Genomic DNA, 13,940 nt, shown 5'->3' with positions numbered 1-13,940 from the left:
AGGAGAGAAGAAAAAGAAGAAAGGAAAGAGCAAACAGAAAAGAGAAAAGGCGACGCGAGAAGACCTCGGAGGGAGGGGAAAAGCAGTGTGCTGGGCGGCCCCGGCCGTGGAAGGGGCGGGCTAGCCCGCCAGGGGCAGCTCCGCGCCGCCCTATATAAGGACCTGCGGGGCGGGGGCGCCTGCTAGCGCTAGCGGGGCCGGTGTCGGGGCCGAGAGCGGAGCCGGAGGGGATCGCGGCGCGGAGCAGGCGGCGGCTCCCCTCGGGACCGACGGCGGCTGCCGGCCGGGGAGGTAGGCAGGGGCGGGGGGACGCGTCCCGGGCAGCCGTCGGGGAGACTTACCACTTGTACCCGCTCCGCCTGGAACGGGCGGCACAAAGCTAGAGAGAAAACGCAAATGAGTGGGGGTGAGGGGTGTGTGTGCTTTGTTATTGTTTTGGGGGGTTGTCTGTTGATTTTCTTTACTGCTTTGGAGTCTTTGTCTTCCGACGTGGTGCCACTCAATGTACCGAGCCTGTCGGCAGCGCGGCTCGGAGGATGGTTTACGGCGTAGCGGTGCATCGGAGAGGGGCTGATAGTGTTTGTGTGTGTGTGTGTGAGGGGCGTGGTTGTGTGTGCTTATGTTTTAAAAAACAGTTATTTTATTTTAGCTTATCCTGAGCGAGGCGACTCTGACTTGGCAGCGCTCACGGAGGGTGGCTCACCTTACCGCTGCCTCTCCTGGCCCCGGTGGGTGCTAGAAGATAACGGGAGGGTTTTCATCCTCTTTACTCCTACGTGAATCCTGTAAAGTCGCGGGGGTGGGATAAGGGGAGGGCCTTGAGATGGAGGGGAGTGTAAAAATAAAAAAATCGATGTGGCTGCGTTTGTGATGGGCGGGAGGCTCAGTTGTATGCAACAAATCGTGCTGCTGCCTGCCAGACTGTTGTGAAGTCTGGTGTGCTACACTGCAGCCTATCATCAGGCTGTTGTTACAAAAGACGAGCTGCACAGCAGCCCAGATGCTTAAAACATGTCTGGAAACATACTCGGATTATAAATTAAAAGTCCTTATTAAACCCTACTTTTTCCTAGTTTTAACCAGAAGTGTCCCTTTCCCCCCAGGCTGTTGGCCTGGGAGATTTTAAAGGCTGTACAAAAACATACTTAAAGGATCAAAGTTGATTTCAAGTGTGTTGGAATAGACCTCGGAGAAGCCAGAGGCGTGTAAACCTAATCTAGATTAAAGCCTAAAATGAGTTGAACGTTTTTGAAAATTACTGCTATGGATTAATGCATTAAAATTTATTTTCACCTTTGAAAATGAGTTGGTCCTTGTATTGCAGAGAAGAGCTATGTCTTGGGGATGTTCCATTAACAACAGATGGTCAAGCCTGCTGTCGAAGGGCTATTGTAATGGAGCAGTCTTGCTCAGTTTTGAAAGGGGGTCATGGTAGTAAGCATTCAGTGCAAACGCTTGCTTTTTGTCCTTGGTGCTTGTGGCACAGCTTGACTCCCTTACAAGTGAGAATGGCAACATATGCTGACAACTTTCCTGTCACTCAAACCAGTGCGCGATTCCGTGATGACACAGTAGGATATTAAGCTAAATGGGTAGTACCTGGGACTCTGCAGTATTTTACTGATGTAACAGATAAAAATTATGTTGGTGGGTTTTCATTGTGCACATTTGAATTTTAATTTATGTAAGAGTGAGTAGTGTGACACAGTCTATATATCTGGTATGGGCAGGAGCTTGATGCCTTTACTCATGATATACGAAGCACATTGTTTCTCATAGTTGTAGTTTAGTAGGGCTAACTATGGTAAAAATTACAAGTCAACCCTTAACAAAAATATGGGGCTGTAAGTTCGGCAGCACGGAACATTAGTGTTGCATAGTAGAATTTAAGTTGAACCTGTTGAGAATATTTAGCATTAAATAATAAAATATCATGTTTTTTAGCTCATTGTAGGTATTCTGAAGGGGTTACTAGCTGGTTTCTGGGCTACATGAAATCACAATTCACTATAATTTGTTATTAGAATGTAATAATCCAGCAGCTAGCCCAAAACTATTTACAGTAACTTTCCCCCAGTAAATTGTTGCTGAAGGACATGTTGCCATATGATAGTTACATGGCATAAACACCTTGGGTGCAGCTATATGTAAGATTTTAGTGTTTCTAGGAGTCATGGTAATCTTTTGGCTATTAGTTCCAAATTTCCTCTGAATAGAGCCGCATAGCAGTGCAAGCAAGTATGTTGAAAGTTTCATAATGGTCTCTTCACACACAGAGGCTGAGGCACGTTTACAAATCAGTGTGCCATAGGCAGCTGCTAGCCAACATTTTTTGTAATGCTAAATTTTTTTCAAACTCAAGACATCACTCGCTTATGGTGTGGTGGTATTGGTGTGATCAGAGACTTGGTATGGTACCAGATTTGGTATATATTGTTCAGGAATAAGCCTTAGTGACTTAAACAAAGTAACGGGGGATGTTCTATGCAGATTCTGTGCTGAAGCATTCTCACCTGTTAATCAAGTGTAATACACACATTTCTGGAAGGACTTCTTCCCTTGCCTACATTTCTGCAAGGCTGTTCTCTCACCATTGAGTTAATCTGGCAGCGTTAGACTCACAAAGACAGAGCAGGAGGATTGGTACTGAACTCATCCATCTGTAGCCAAATACGATCAGCTCTGCTAGTGTTTATTATGTGCATTGCACCATGCAGGCACAGTATTTCTTAGGGTGTGGTTTCTCTGGGACTTTAATCCAGAGTAATTGAAGATTGCTAGTGAGCTAGTAATGGACCTGCTTCATTTCCCCGGGTCTACCTATTCTTTTCTCTCTCTGTCTGTTTCATCCTTTGTGCAGCTGGAGTTCACCAGCTCAGGGTGAGTTATTGGAAAAAAACTCTTCTTTTTGCATGATGGTTTTTTTGTTTCTTTGTTTGTTTTTTCACCCCAGCATCCTGTGTTCAGTGTCTTCTCATGGCTTTGTGAGCACTGGTGCCAGCACAAAGATGATGACAGAAGGGAGCAGAGGGAGACCCAAACTACCACTTTGTTTGAATAACCTTGAAGCAGGCACCCTCAGTGTTTATGTAGGTCTTCTAGGCTGGGCAACACACCAAATCCTGAAATAAGTCCAGAGGCCATGGCTGACCAAACTTCATCATGCTTCTCTTTTGTTGGTTATTCTTGATGACTCCTGTGAGAGGAGCTAGAGTCAGGGTTTACTATGTTTAGTAAAACACATTTTATGTATAAGATCGATTTTCCTTGATTATCTGGGACTGCTAGGGACTCTGCCTGTTTTCTTCAGGTCTGGCATAGAAGAAATTCACTCTCTCTAAGATTGTTTCATATTTATGCCAGCTAAGGGTTTGAATTCTGAATGCTAGAAACTTTTTTAGTGTAGTCGATGAGCATGCACATCTGCAGTTGCTGATACTAAGAGTATAGATAAAAAATACCATGGTAAGACTCTGCTTCTAGTGTTTAAAAGATGATCACCACAGAAAACCCAAAAGTTAAAATGTCTCATTCTGTAGCTGCATGTCTTGCTTGTGTTGATTACACAAAAGTAATACTGACAATTCAGAAGAAATAGTAAGACTAAAGCTACTGAATGGAGTACCAAAAGTACCCTGTTCCCTTTCTTTAAAATACTGGGCAGCAAAGCTAGTCCTGTCTCTTTAGCATTTTTGATTGGGAGAAAGTATTTTTGCTTGCTTCAATGACCAAGAGGGAGACAGAGTAGGATGGAAAACTGTTGATGCAGCAACAGTCTAACACTGTAGGAAAAATGGGAGCGTTCAGATCTTTATTTGTGGGTTATTAGCAAAAAAGCTTGATTATAGGTAATAAAAATGCATGTCAGTTTGAATGCCATAAGTATCCACATACAAGCTGACCTTTTTCCTCTGCTATTTTTCTGGAGGAGTGTTGCTTAGCAGAGCTCTGCCTAATGCAATGGGATTGGTTTGCGTGGTGCCGACTTTGTTAGAGAACAATTGGAGTTGGAGAAAAGGGAGAGCAAAGAGCCTTTCTAAAGATTGTTCTGGCTTGGGCTAGATAGCGAGGCTGTTCTCTGTGAAAGAGCAAAGTTTGAGCCTTTTACCACACAGTTCAGGGATCATTCTGGGGATCTGGTTTCCTTTTTAGCAAATAGGAGGCAGGGTTGTGTGGAGGTGGCCAAAACCTGTTAGCACTCTACTCACTTGACTCTGAAATAACTTGCCATTTACTGGTCTGTTTCCAAATGGGTGGTTGTTCTTGGGAGCAAGCAAGCCATGCAGCTAATTCATTAGCATAGTACTTGTTAAATTGATAAAGCTCAAAATTAAGCCACACGGAAGGTCTTGGAGCAGCAGTTTTGGTGATGTGAGTGACAAGAGCAAGGTTAGGGACCAGGAAAACTTGGATCCCAGCACCTCTGCCCTTCTTGTGATGACTTGACTGTTTCCTCTTATCTACTTTCACTTACGTTCTAGTAATAGCATTACCAAAGTTTATACTCTTTATGGTAGAAGTCAGAGTGTTTTTTCTTATATTCAGCAGGTAACACATCTTTTTTTTGAAGATGTCAGGCTCTGTTGCCAGTGCCAGCAAGCTGGGTTTAAGTCCAATGTTTTTAGAGATATGCCTGTTTTTACAGTTGAATTTTTGTGCCTAAAAAAGAAACAAGCAAGTTATCATCAATGTTCTTCGAGAGCTGTATTAATGAGGATTATTTTGATATTCTGGGGATCTATTGGTGTTTTTTTTTCTCTTCCTGTTATTTTAATTATGTTCCAGCAACAGGAGTTTGGCTATGACTACCAATAAAAAGAGTTAGAACCAAACTTAAATGGTTTTAAAAACCCCAGACTCTCCTCACCCAAACAATAAAGCAGCACTGAGGTTTTCTGAACTCAGATCCATGGATATTTATTTGTGGTGCTAGTACAGGATCCAAAGTTCAAAATCTACTCTTCCTCTGAATGTGATGTTCTTATTTAATAAACTTAATTGAATAGATCCTGCATTTGTATTTTTATTCTGCCAATGGGAAAAATGCTTTTTAAGTTTATTTGTTTTAAGGTAATTTAGATATTTTAATTATTCTTTACCCTATTAAATCAGAGTAGCAATTCTTACTGCTTTGCTTCCCATCTCTCAAACCTACGTTTAAATATTCATGCTAAAGTAAGCAATAAGAGGTTTTCTACTGTGTTTGGAGAGATCTGGACTCAGTTTTCTCTTTTAGCAAACTAATACAATCACCTGTCAGTTTTCATATTTCTTCACAGATTTTATTTTTCCCCGATAACTTTTGTCATTCTTCTGATTGTCTGCTGAGTCTCCCAGACCTGCATTCCACATTCTTGTGACATACTCTTAATATTTGTCTCTACATCTATCCTCCCAATTACGTTCATATATATAAAACCAGATATAATTGCAAAATGGGGTTGTCTGTTGCGGTGTGCCTTGGCTCCAGTGGAACTTGCTCACCACTATTAAGGATATTCTAAACTTAATGTAAAAAATGTATGTTTTGAATCCTATATCCATAAAAAACTTGCAAAATTTATTTTTGCTCACCTTACTCTCTTGTAAGCTTATTGCTTTTTCCATTTCGTTCTACTTCTGCATTTGCCTGCTGTTTGGAGTCATGTGGTTGAAATTTAGTTGACGACAGCTCTTCAGCTGTGTTTAGTCCCTTGAAGCTTTAGGAGCAAACGAATGGAGCTCCATCTGGAAAATATTTCTGAATTGTGAGGTGGAGCTTAGGACTTGCACAGATTCTGCTGTCCTTCCTTCCTGGATATGTCTGGCATGATGTTGAATTAGGTGTATTTGCTTTGCATGGCTTTTACTGCCATGCTCACCCTAAGGATTGAAGCTTCAGTGGCAGGGGGAGCAGCTGGAGCTGAAGAGTAGAAAGTGTGAGTAACAACTTCTTGCTCTGTGGATCAGGCAAAACGGGAAGATTGTCACACGCTTTCTGGCAGTGCTCTGAGCTAACTGCCCTGTGCCACACCTGACTCAGCAGGTATGTGGGCTGCCTTATCATGTATGCCAGCTATTTTCATATTCTTCTATGAATAACTTTAGAGATAAGTGGTTATTGAAGTCTATACGGGTTGCCAAGGTTGATCATAAATTCATTGCTCTTCATAGATTCTTCTGACACTCACTGATTTCAAAAGTACTTAGGCATCTCTTTATCACTTTAGTGGATTACCATCTCCCATATCAGCACAGCTAGATGGTAGCTATGTGGGAGCTGAGGTCTTATTGTAGGCTTTACAGACTCCAGCTCTGCTCAAGCTGACAATGGCTGCTAAATACTTACTTTGCCAGTTTATTGCTTTCTTTCATCAATGTCATTTCCTTTCATTGTGCTAGAGGCTTTTTCTTGGCTGATGTTTTTCTGCATATTTCAGGGATATTTTTGTTTTGTTTGCTGTTACTTATAGCTGTGCCACAGATATCACTGCAATTGTGTAGATACCAAGTTTAACTGACATCTTATTCTTTTTGCCTCTGAATCTCAAAGGCACCACTGTGATGTTCTCTACGCTATGAGCCATGTTGTGTTCTGCTCTGTTACTGAAAACATGCGCTGGTTTATGGCATGATGTTCCCAAATGGCAAAGATGGAGAGGAAAATAACACTAGTTTCTTTTGATGTTACAGGGTAGGCATACACTCAAACTGCAGTTTAATCTTGTGCTGAACACTGTTGGTGTCCTTGTCTTGTCCCAAGATAGACAGCAAAATGTAGGAGAAGTCACTCCTTTCTGAAAAAGTCCTTATGAATGTGATGATAAAAGCCACAAGGCTTCATAACTTTGCTTAGCAGAAGATAGAAATATGCCAGATGCTTCAGTGGCACTGCAGTAGGATCATGGAGTGCTGGTCAGTGTTGTACTTTTTAAAACCAGTTATCTGTCTGATTCGTGTAAGTGATTCAGTGACCAGAATGCTCTATGGGAGGGGTGGTGGTTGAAATCATTTCAAAATATTGTTTGAGCATGTGGATTTCTTTTGGGAAAAGCTGCTTTCTTGGGGAGGTTGTGTCTTCCTTCTCCCCTTTGTGATTGCTGCCAAGCAGAAAGGTACCTTTGCAATGTGAAATTCTTTACCCCTTTTTCCCAGTGGCAGTTATATTGTCCTTCAACAGGATATGTCAAAAGCTGGAAAAACTGACTGGAGATATGTAGCACAGCTTTTTGCAAACTGTATGCTGATTATACTATACTCACTCAGAGATCAAAGCTTAATGACATGAATTGAGCTCAAATGTTGCAATTATTATTTTAGCAGGATGTTCTATTATTTCTACGTTCCACTAGAAAAGAGCCATTCTATGAGAGCCAAAAAAAAAAAAACCCATCTGCTAATATGGACTATGGAGTTTTGGACATTGGCCGTGATAAAGCAAATCACATTCTGTTTGTTTTTGCCAAAGAATGGACAAGATTCTTGCCTTTTTTTTCTTCCATGGGCAAAGCAGGGGACACTCAGTGTAATGTTGGAAGTTGAAATGCTTTGCGTATTTCACAACCTTCTAGTGGAAGCTGTTGTTTTTTTTTTTTTTTTGTAAAATAGATGACTGCATTTCATCTTGCATATTGTACTTGACCCTTAAGCAATCCTCTTGCCTAAGTGCATACCACAAATGTGCAATGCACATTTGCATGTGCATTCCTTAGGGTAAATCGAGCTATGGTGCATGCAAACTTGACATCTTCCATTGCATTGGAGTTGTGCTTGTTTTCATCAATGAGCCCTCCATAAGCATCCTAGAAGTAATGAGAACCAGTTGTTGTGGTCATTCTGGTAGGCAGCTATTGCTGACCTGTGACAGGTTTTTCAAAATTACTTGGCATGTTGTGTCACAAGGGAAGGTTGTAAAGCAGCAGTCATTTTTGAAAATGTGCATGTGCATAAATAGTTTAAGGAGGCACTAAGGACTCTGAAAAATGTAGTCCAGTCTTTATTATGGAGCAGTTTATAAGCTAGTGTTTTCCTCTGTTATGAAGTGTTCCATTTTTTTTTTTCTGACTGGTAAGGATAAGCCCACCAGCGTCTCAGAAATATATCCTAGGAGTTTGGGTTTGACAGGAGAGGCAAGTTAGATACTCCGAACAGTTTAGGACCACAAATGTCAGTGTTCATTGTATTAATTTTGGGCCAGGTCTTTCAAAATTATCATCTGCTTATCTGTTCATAGTGGAGCATTCAGAACTCAGCACATAATATACTGACTTATGAAATACCTATTTGCTCAGTTCTCATGCCAGGGCTAAATAACTTTAGAAGCCTCTTGCCATTTTGCCTGAAGAGTTGAGAAGTCAGATTTCTGCTCCTGACTTGACGTTGTTGACCTCGAGTCATTTCAGAGCAGGATCCAGGCTTGCTTCTCTGTGTAGTACTTAGTGCAGCAAGTAGAACCTAATACTGGGCTTGGGTTCTGTCACTAGTTGTTTTCATAGCAGCAGTTCAAGTAGGTTCTGAAAAAGTATTTTATTGTTGACCTATGCTGAAAGAAGTCCTTTTCCATTGATTGTCATCAATATTCTGTGAGGTTGGAGCCCCCTTAAATAAGAATGTGAAATTATTTATTTGGTGTTATGTGGTGGTGTCCATGCTGCCATAAGGGCTCTGTGTCATCAAACCAGAGGTGGCAGGTTGCTAGAGGTAATCCATGAGCCTGCTTCATCAGTTTTCTGATATTTTGGTGTTAGCCTTTAAAAGTTGGTTTTACCAAATTTTACATGGTCCTCAAGGAAGGAAAACAAATTCAACTGGATGGCCATGTTGAAAGTCATTTACCAGTTGCCTTCAGTATTAGTAAGCACTGGAGAACAAGACTGTTTACTACCTAACTCAAGGCCAGGTAGTCAGTGTGGGAAGTAAACCAGTAGAGGATCTTGCCAAGAACCACCACTAAAATACTGTTGTTCGTCACCCTAATCAAATTCTTTTCTGCTGACCCAGAAGCTCTCCAATCACATTGCTAGGAACAAGGAGTTGGTTTGTGACATGACCTGGGTGATTTTGAAGAGGAAAGCACTCCTCACTGAAGAGCTCTTTAGATGGAATAGAAAACTTTGTGTCTCTTATGCATTTGGCAAAAGGGAAAGAAATGTCCTCTGTGGGGAGATTATGAAAGACCAGCTTTTAGTGTCTGTGTGCCTCCAGTGATAACGATCCTGTGTCCCAGGCAAGAGCCCATAGGTCCAAAGCTCACACCTCCACTGCTGATCCTGCACTGGTTGCGTCTGCTACAGACTCCAAAAGTGCTTAAGCCAGGAGACGGACGTGTGGGATCTGATGGTTTCATTCTAATCTGTGCTTTTGCTTGCTTGTGGCCTTAGGTGAGTTGACTGAATTCTGTGCTGCTAATGCTTTTTATGGCACCTTTTCGCAACCTATTTCAGGCTCTTTGGGTTAAAAGATTACTTTAAAAGACTGGCACTGTTGTTTGTATAAAATTGTCATTGTTCAGGTGGCAGTTTCACCCCTTTCCTAGAGCTCCAGTAGATGTCATAAGTTTTTTGACTGCTTGGAAGTTTTCGTGATGGGAATGCCAGCTTTGTTCCTTTGTGTTTTGCAAGCTTAGTGTGACTTTAGATCACAAAATGGACATTACTTTTGGTTCTTTATTCACTGTTTCCACTGCCTGCTGGGGATTTTATGTCCAATTAGATCTCTAGCAGCAGGACAAAAATGGCTTGCACTTGTCCACAGCTGCTCTTTATCTAGCCTAATCTTAACATAGTCGGGGTCAATACTGTTTTTCTCCTAGTTACAGCTACTGTGCTGGAAGAAGGGAAATCCTGGTGTTTGGCAGAGAAGTGGCCAAGGCGCTAGACCTTGACTTCGGGATTTAGTTCTGGACTCTAGACTTAATTGTACCTCTGCTGTACTAGTGCCCGTCCAGGCCACTAGTCCTCTGGTGGTTTGTCTTGTGTAGATCAGTGTAGTGGTTTTGGTTCACCAATTTAAGATTTCCTGGCCAATGCACTAGTTAATGTTGTGGGTTCATTGCTGGCCAAATGTTAGTGCACTCACTTGAACATACTTAATCATTTCTTGCTGTGAGATAGGATTAGGAGAAAGGCAAAACAGGCTCAAAACTCTAAAAGGGTATAAAGAAAACTTTATCAACAGTAACTAGAAGAAAGAATAATGAGAATCAGAATAAAACCTTTAGAACACTTCTCCCCCTCCTCCACACATACCCTCTTCTTTGTCACTTAAAACATAAGAGACAAAACTTAGGACTTCTAAGTCAGTTCTATTCTAGAACTAATTCTAGAATAGTCTTTCTTCAGTTCACTTAGGGAGAGGGGTTTCTCTTGCCATGCCATGGAAACTTCTCTACAAGAACAGTTCTCTTGTAGCTTTAAATTTCCACAAATAGCAGCTGCCCAGGAATCTGCAATCATGAAATCCCTCCCATCTTTCACAGCTTTCCCACAGCTGCATTTATGGGCCAACTTATGGGGTCCTATTTTAAAGATGAGCTGTTCAAGAGCAAGGGTTCTCTTTATCTCTGAGATCATCATCATCTCTGGAAACAGAGGTCTTCTTTTTCCCTGGGGGCAGAGGGTCTTCATCACTTTTCTCTCTCTGTTCAAACTTCTCATGGGATCACAGCTACTTTAACATCTGCTTGCTTTAGCATAGATGCCTTTGCTCATACCTTCAAACATTTCATCTCCCCATACTTTTCAATGAGTTAGAGGGAAAAAGAGTCTGATGTATCAATTACATTCTTCTCCATAGCCTTAAGTTCAGCCTGAACTTAAGTCATCTCTTCATTCTCCTTCCATCTGGGACTTGAGTCTTTCTTCATTGATCTTGATGTCTTCATGTTGGTCCTCTACGTGTCTTGACTCTGTCCTTTTCTTTCACTCGAGGGAGGATTGAAGGTCTGTAAGTCTCATTTATGCATTGAAAGAGTTAGTATCTCGCTCAGGGCCTGCTGATGGTCACACGATCCCTGCGGGGCCGTGGATGAAGCAGTCGTGGCGATGGATTTTCAGGCCGCTGGGGCTGTGTCAGCCGCATGGCTGGCGTCTGGCCCCTGCTGCTCTCAATTCCAGCCGCAGGGCCGCCTCTGGCCTCAGGCACATGGTGTCCACACTGCGGGGACACGATGTTAACAGCGTGGCATGGCCCTGCCCTGGCCGGCCCCACGGCCTCCCCTCGCCCGCCCGGCCAGCGGGCTGCGAGGGGGGAAGATCCTCTCCAGAAGCCGGAAGAAAGCTTTTTCCCGGGCTTTGTTCGTCTCTGGTGTGTGTGCTCGCAGAGGCGTGTTCAGCTTTCTAGTGGTTTAACAACGTGTCAATAGTCAGAACTAGCTACTGATTGGTTTTGTCGGGCACAGAGGAAACGGTTAGCAGCTTCTCTGAGAAAATCACTCCCGTGACTGGCTTCTTCCCGCCTCCCCAAAAATCAATTAATGCAAAACCAGCACAATCAGAATGTCGGTTCATGAGTGAGGCCCTTCCGACCTGCCTTCATATCCACGGTCCTGAGAGGGATCTGCTCTCCACTGACGGCATACAGATCACTGAGGGACTCTAGATCTGGGATTTGCCGAATTCACATGGCTCATGATATTGTTTCCTTCACAAAATGCAGCTCGACACTACCTAAAACAAATTAAATGTCAAGAGATTTATCAGCACTCAGAAAGAGGACTGTATTTCTGTAGAAATCCAATGTCTATGTTTTAGTTGCTTCTTCCAAAATGAGTCTCATTTGACTTGATACTTGTAGAGACGAGATCTATTGGAGTTAAGCACAGGCACAAATTTTTTGTCTGGGGCAGGAAGCGGAAGTGCTAGATCATGTATGCTTGTGAGAAGGTGGTGGCTCCTGTAACTCACAAGGGCATCATGTGTAGCTGTTAGATTTGTACTCTCCATGGCCACTTGATCTGTGGAAAGTTGCCCGTGGTGGTAGCTTCTGTGAAAATGTGACTTAAAGGATGAGAGCTGCTAGCTTATTTCATGAAGGCCACTGAACCTTCCATCAACCGGTGAAACCTTTTTAGACCTGCTGACAAGGACTTGGTTTAAATAGTTTAAATTGTCTATAGTGTCTTGCCAGAGCCCTGAAATGTTCCAGTCTTGTAAGGTTTTGTAAGTTCACTTTGTTCCCTCTTGAAATAGTGATTTAATTTTTTTTCTCTAGGGGAAAGGTTTTTTTGCCTCCCCAAAGAAAGCAAACAGCTGCATTGTTTGCAGAAAGCTGCTTTTGAAGGCTATTTTATGTTTACTTAGTACAGACACCAGGCAAGGGGGGGTGGAGAACTGATTTTCTGCCACTTGAGCTTTTTACTTTCTAAATCTGCAGCTGTAAAGGGGTTAGCTTTGGAGACTGTTGATACACCAGCTAATGGACTTTTCAGCAGCCATTCTACTTTGAAATAGTGGCTAGCATCCTTTCTAGAAGGAAAGGGCTGGCCAAAGGATGTATTTCATTGCCATCATTTTCAGAAGTTGCCCTGTAGCCCAACTTTCTATTGAGTAATTTTCTGAATTGCAGAAAATGAGATGAAATTGCAGCTGTGTAGGTCTGGAGGCTGTTCAGGGTTTCTGCAGCAGGGCGAAATGTCATGTGGAGAGTCTTCTGCAAAGGCAGACCATGGAACAAGTGCATGTAATCTGTGCTTTTAATTGTGTGGCTGGGTATTGAGCTGTGGTACTTCATATCACAGGAAAACTAATGCTATGGGCATGGATTCCTGAAGCTTTTCATACTCTAGACAGAAAGCAGTATTTCTGCTTCTCAGTTCTGGGTGAGTGTCAGGAGTGATCACTGATAGCTGCTGTTGGCTCAAAATTTTACACACATGAGACATAAAAGCAATCATTGGAAACTAACAGAGTTTTGGCACTGCAGCACTAAATGGCAAGTTGTATTTCCCAGATGTGTTCGACTTATCAGACTGGTCTGATTGGAGATAAAGTAGGACTTCACTTTTAACCAAGTTGGAAGTACTGGGTTGATGAGTTCTCTGCATCTCTGGCTTACACAGTTCTTGCCTGTTGTGAGCTGGAAGAACATCTGAAAGGACGTTCAGACATTTTCCTCTGGTATTAGTTTGCTGAGTGCTTTCTGATGGGTTAGTTATTCAAGTGAACCTTTTGTCAGCAGTATGCCAAGTATATCAGCCTCTGGATGAAAATCAGAGGTGACTACTAACAAACCTGTTCCTTGGCGTGTAACAGATACTGACTGGGGTGTACAGTGTCATTGCAGTTGTCACCTGGCATGGCTGGAAGAACTGGATGTGCTTCAGGCTCAGGTGTTGTGCTCTTGGTGATTAATCCACTGTTAGGCTCTATGCTCTACTTTAATGCAGGGATTTAGCTGGTATGCCTACATCTGGACAGTCCTTAAAAGTCAGTATTTTTATGTAGTTTAAAACTTTTGTCCAGGCAGAACAGGCCAGATCATTTGCTTTGTTCTGCTTAACTCCAGAGAACTGAAGTTGAAGCAGGTTGCACAGCTGAGTCTTCCTGGCTGTGCATGCTTCTGGCTGGTCAGCTGAGATGAGTTAAATGATAAAATACATGCCCGTAGCTCACTAGTTTGCTAATGTGAAGGTGAATGTTACAGCCTCTATAAAGCAGTATTTCCATGTTCTGGATCCTGTGGACTGACTGCAGTTGCAAGGGATCAGTATCTGAATTTTCACTGATGTGCATTAAACCAGCTACCCTTTGATTTGGGTACCCATTCCACAGACTGGTCGAACTTCTGTTTTGCCTCTCTGCGGGGTATTAAGGTGCCGGAGTAGAGTCTAATTCCATTGATGAGAACACCAAAAGTCCCTTTGACTTTTCATGGGATATCATTTGTACTCTTCCTGCGGCACTTTATTCTTATGGGTTTTGGTGTTTAGCTTTAATTTCTGGAAAACATTGGAAATTAGGGAG

General features: G+C 42.5%; 1 protein-coding gene across 2 annotated transcripts in view; it reads left to right on the top strand.

Annotated features, from left to right (window-relative positions):
- Positions 1–227: 227 nt before the first annotated feature.
- ABCA1 (ATP binding cassette subfamily A member 1) overlaps positions 228–13,940 on the top strand; it is a 91,900-nt gene continuing 78,187 nt past the window's right edge. For both annotated transcript variants that reach the window (XM_054283592.1, XM_054283584.1), the window contains exon 1: positions 228–291. The gene's annotated coding sequence lies outside the window, so the exon portion shown is untranslated. The remainder of the gene's footprint in view (positions 292–13,940) is intronic.

The sequence above is a fragment of the Melozone crissalis genome, unplaced genomic scaffold (assembly GCF_028551555.1).
Source record: "Melozone crissalis strain CALT ecotype California unplaced genomic scaffold, PUWL_Pcris_2 ptg000005l_1, whole genome shotgun sequence".
Lineage (NCBI taxonomy): Eukaryota > Metazoa > Chordata > Aves > Passeriformes > Passerellidae > Melozone > Melozone crissalis.
Note: the sequence above shows the minus strand (reverse complement) of the source record. Positions and strands in the feature narration are given on the sequence as shown.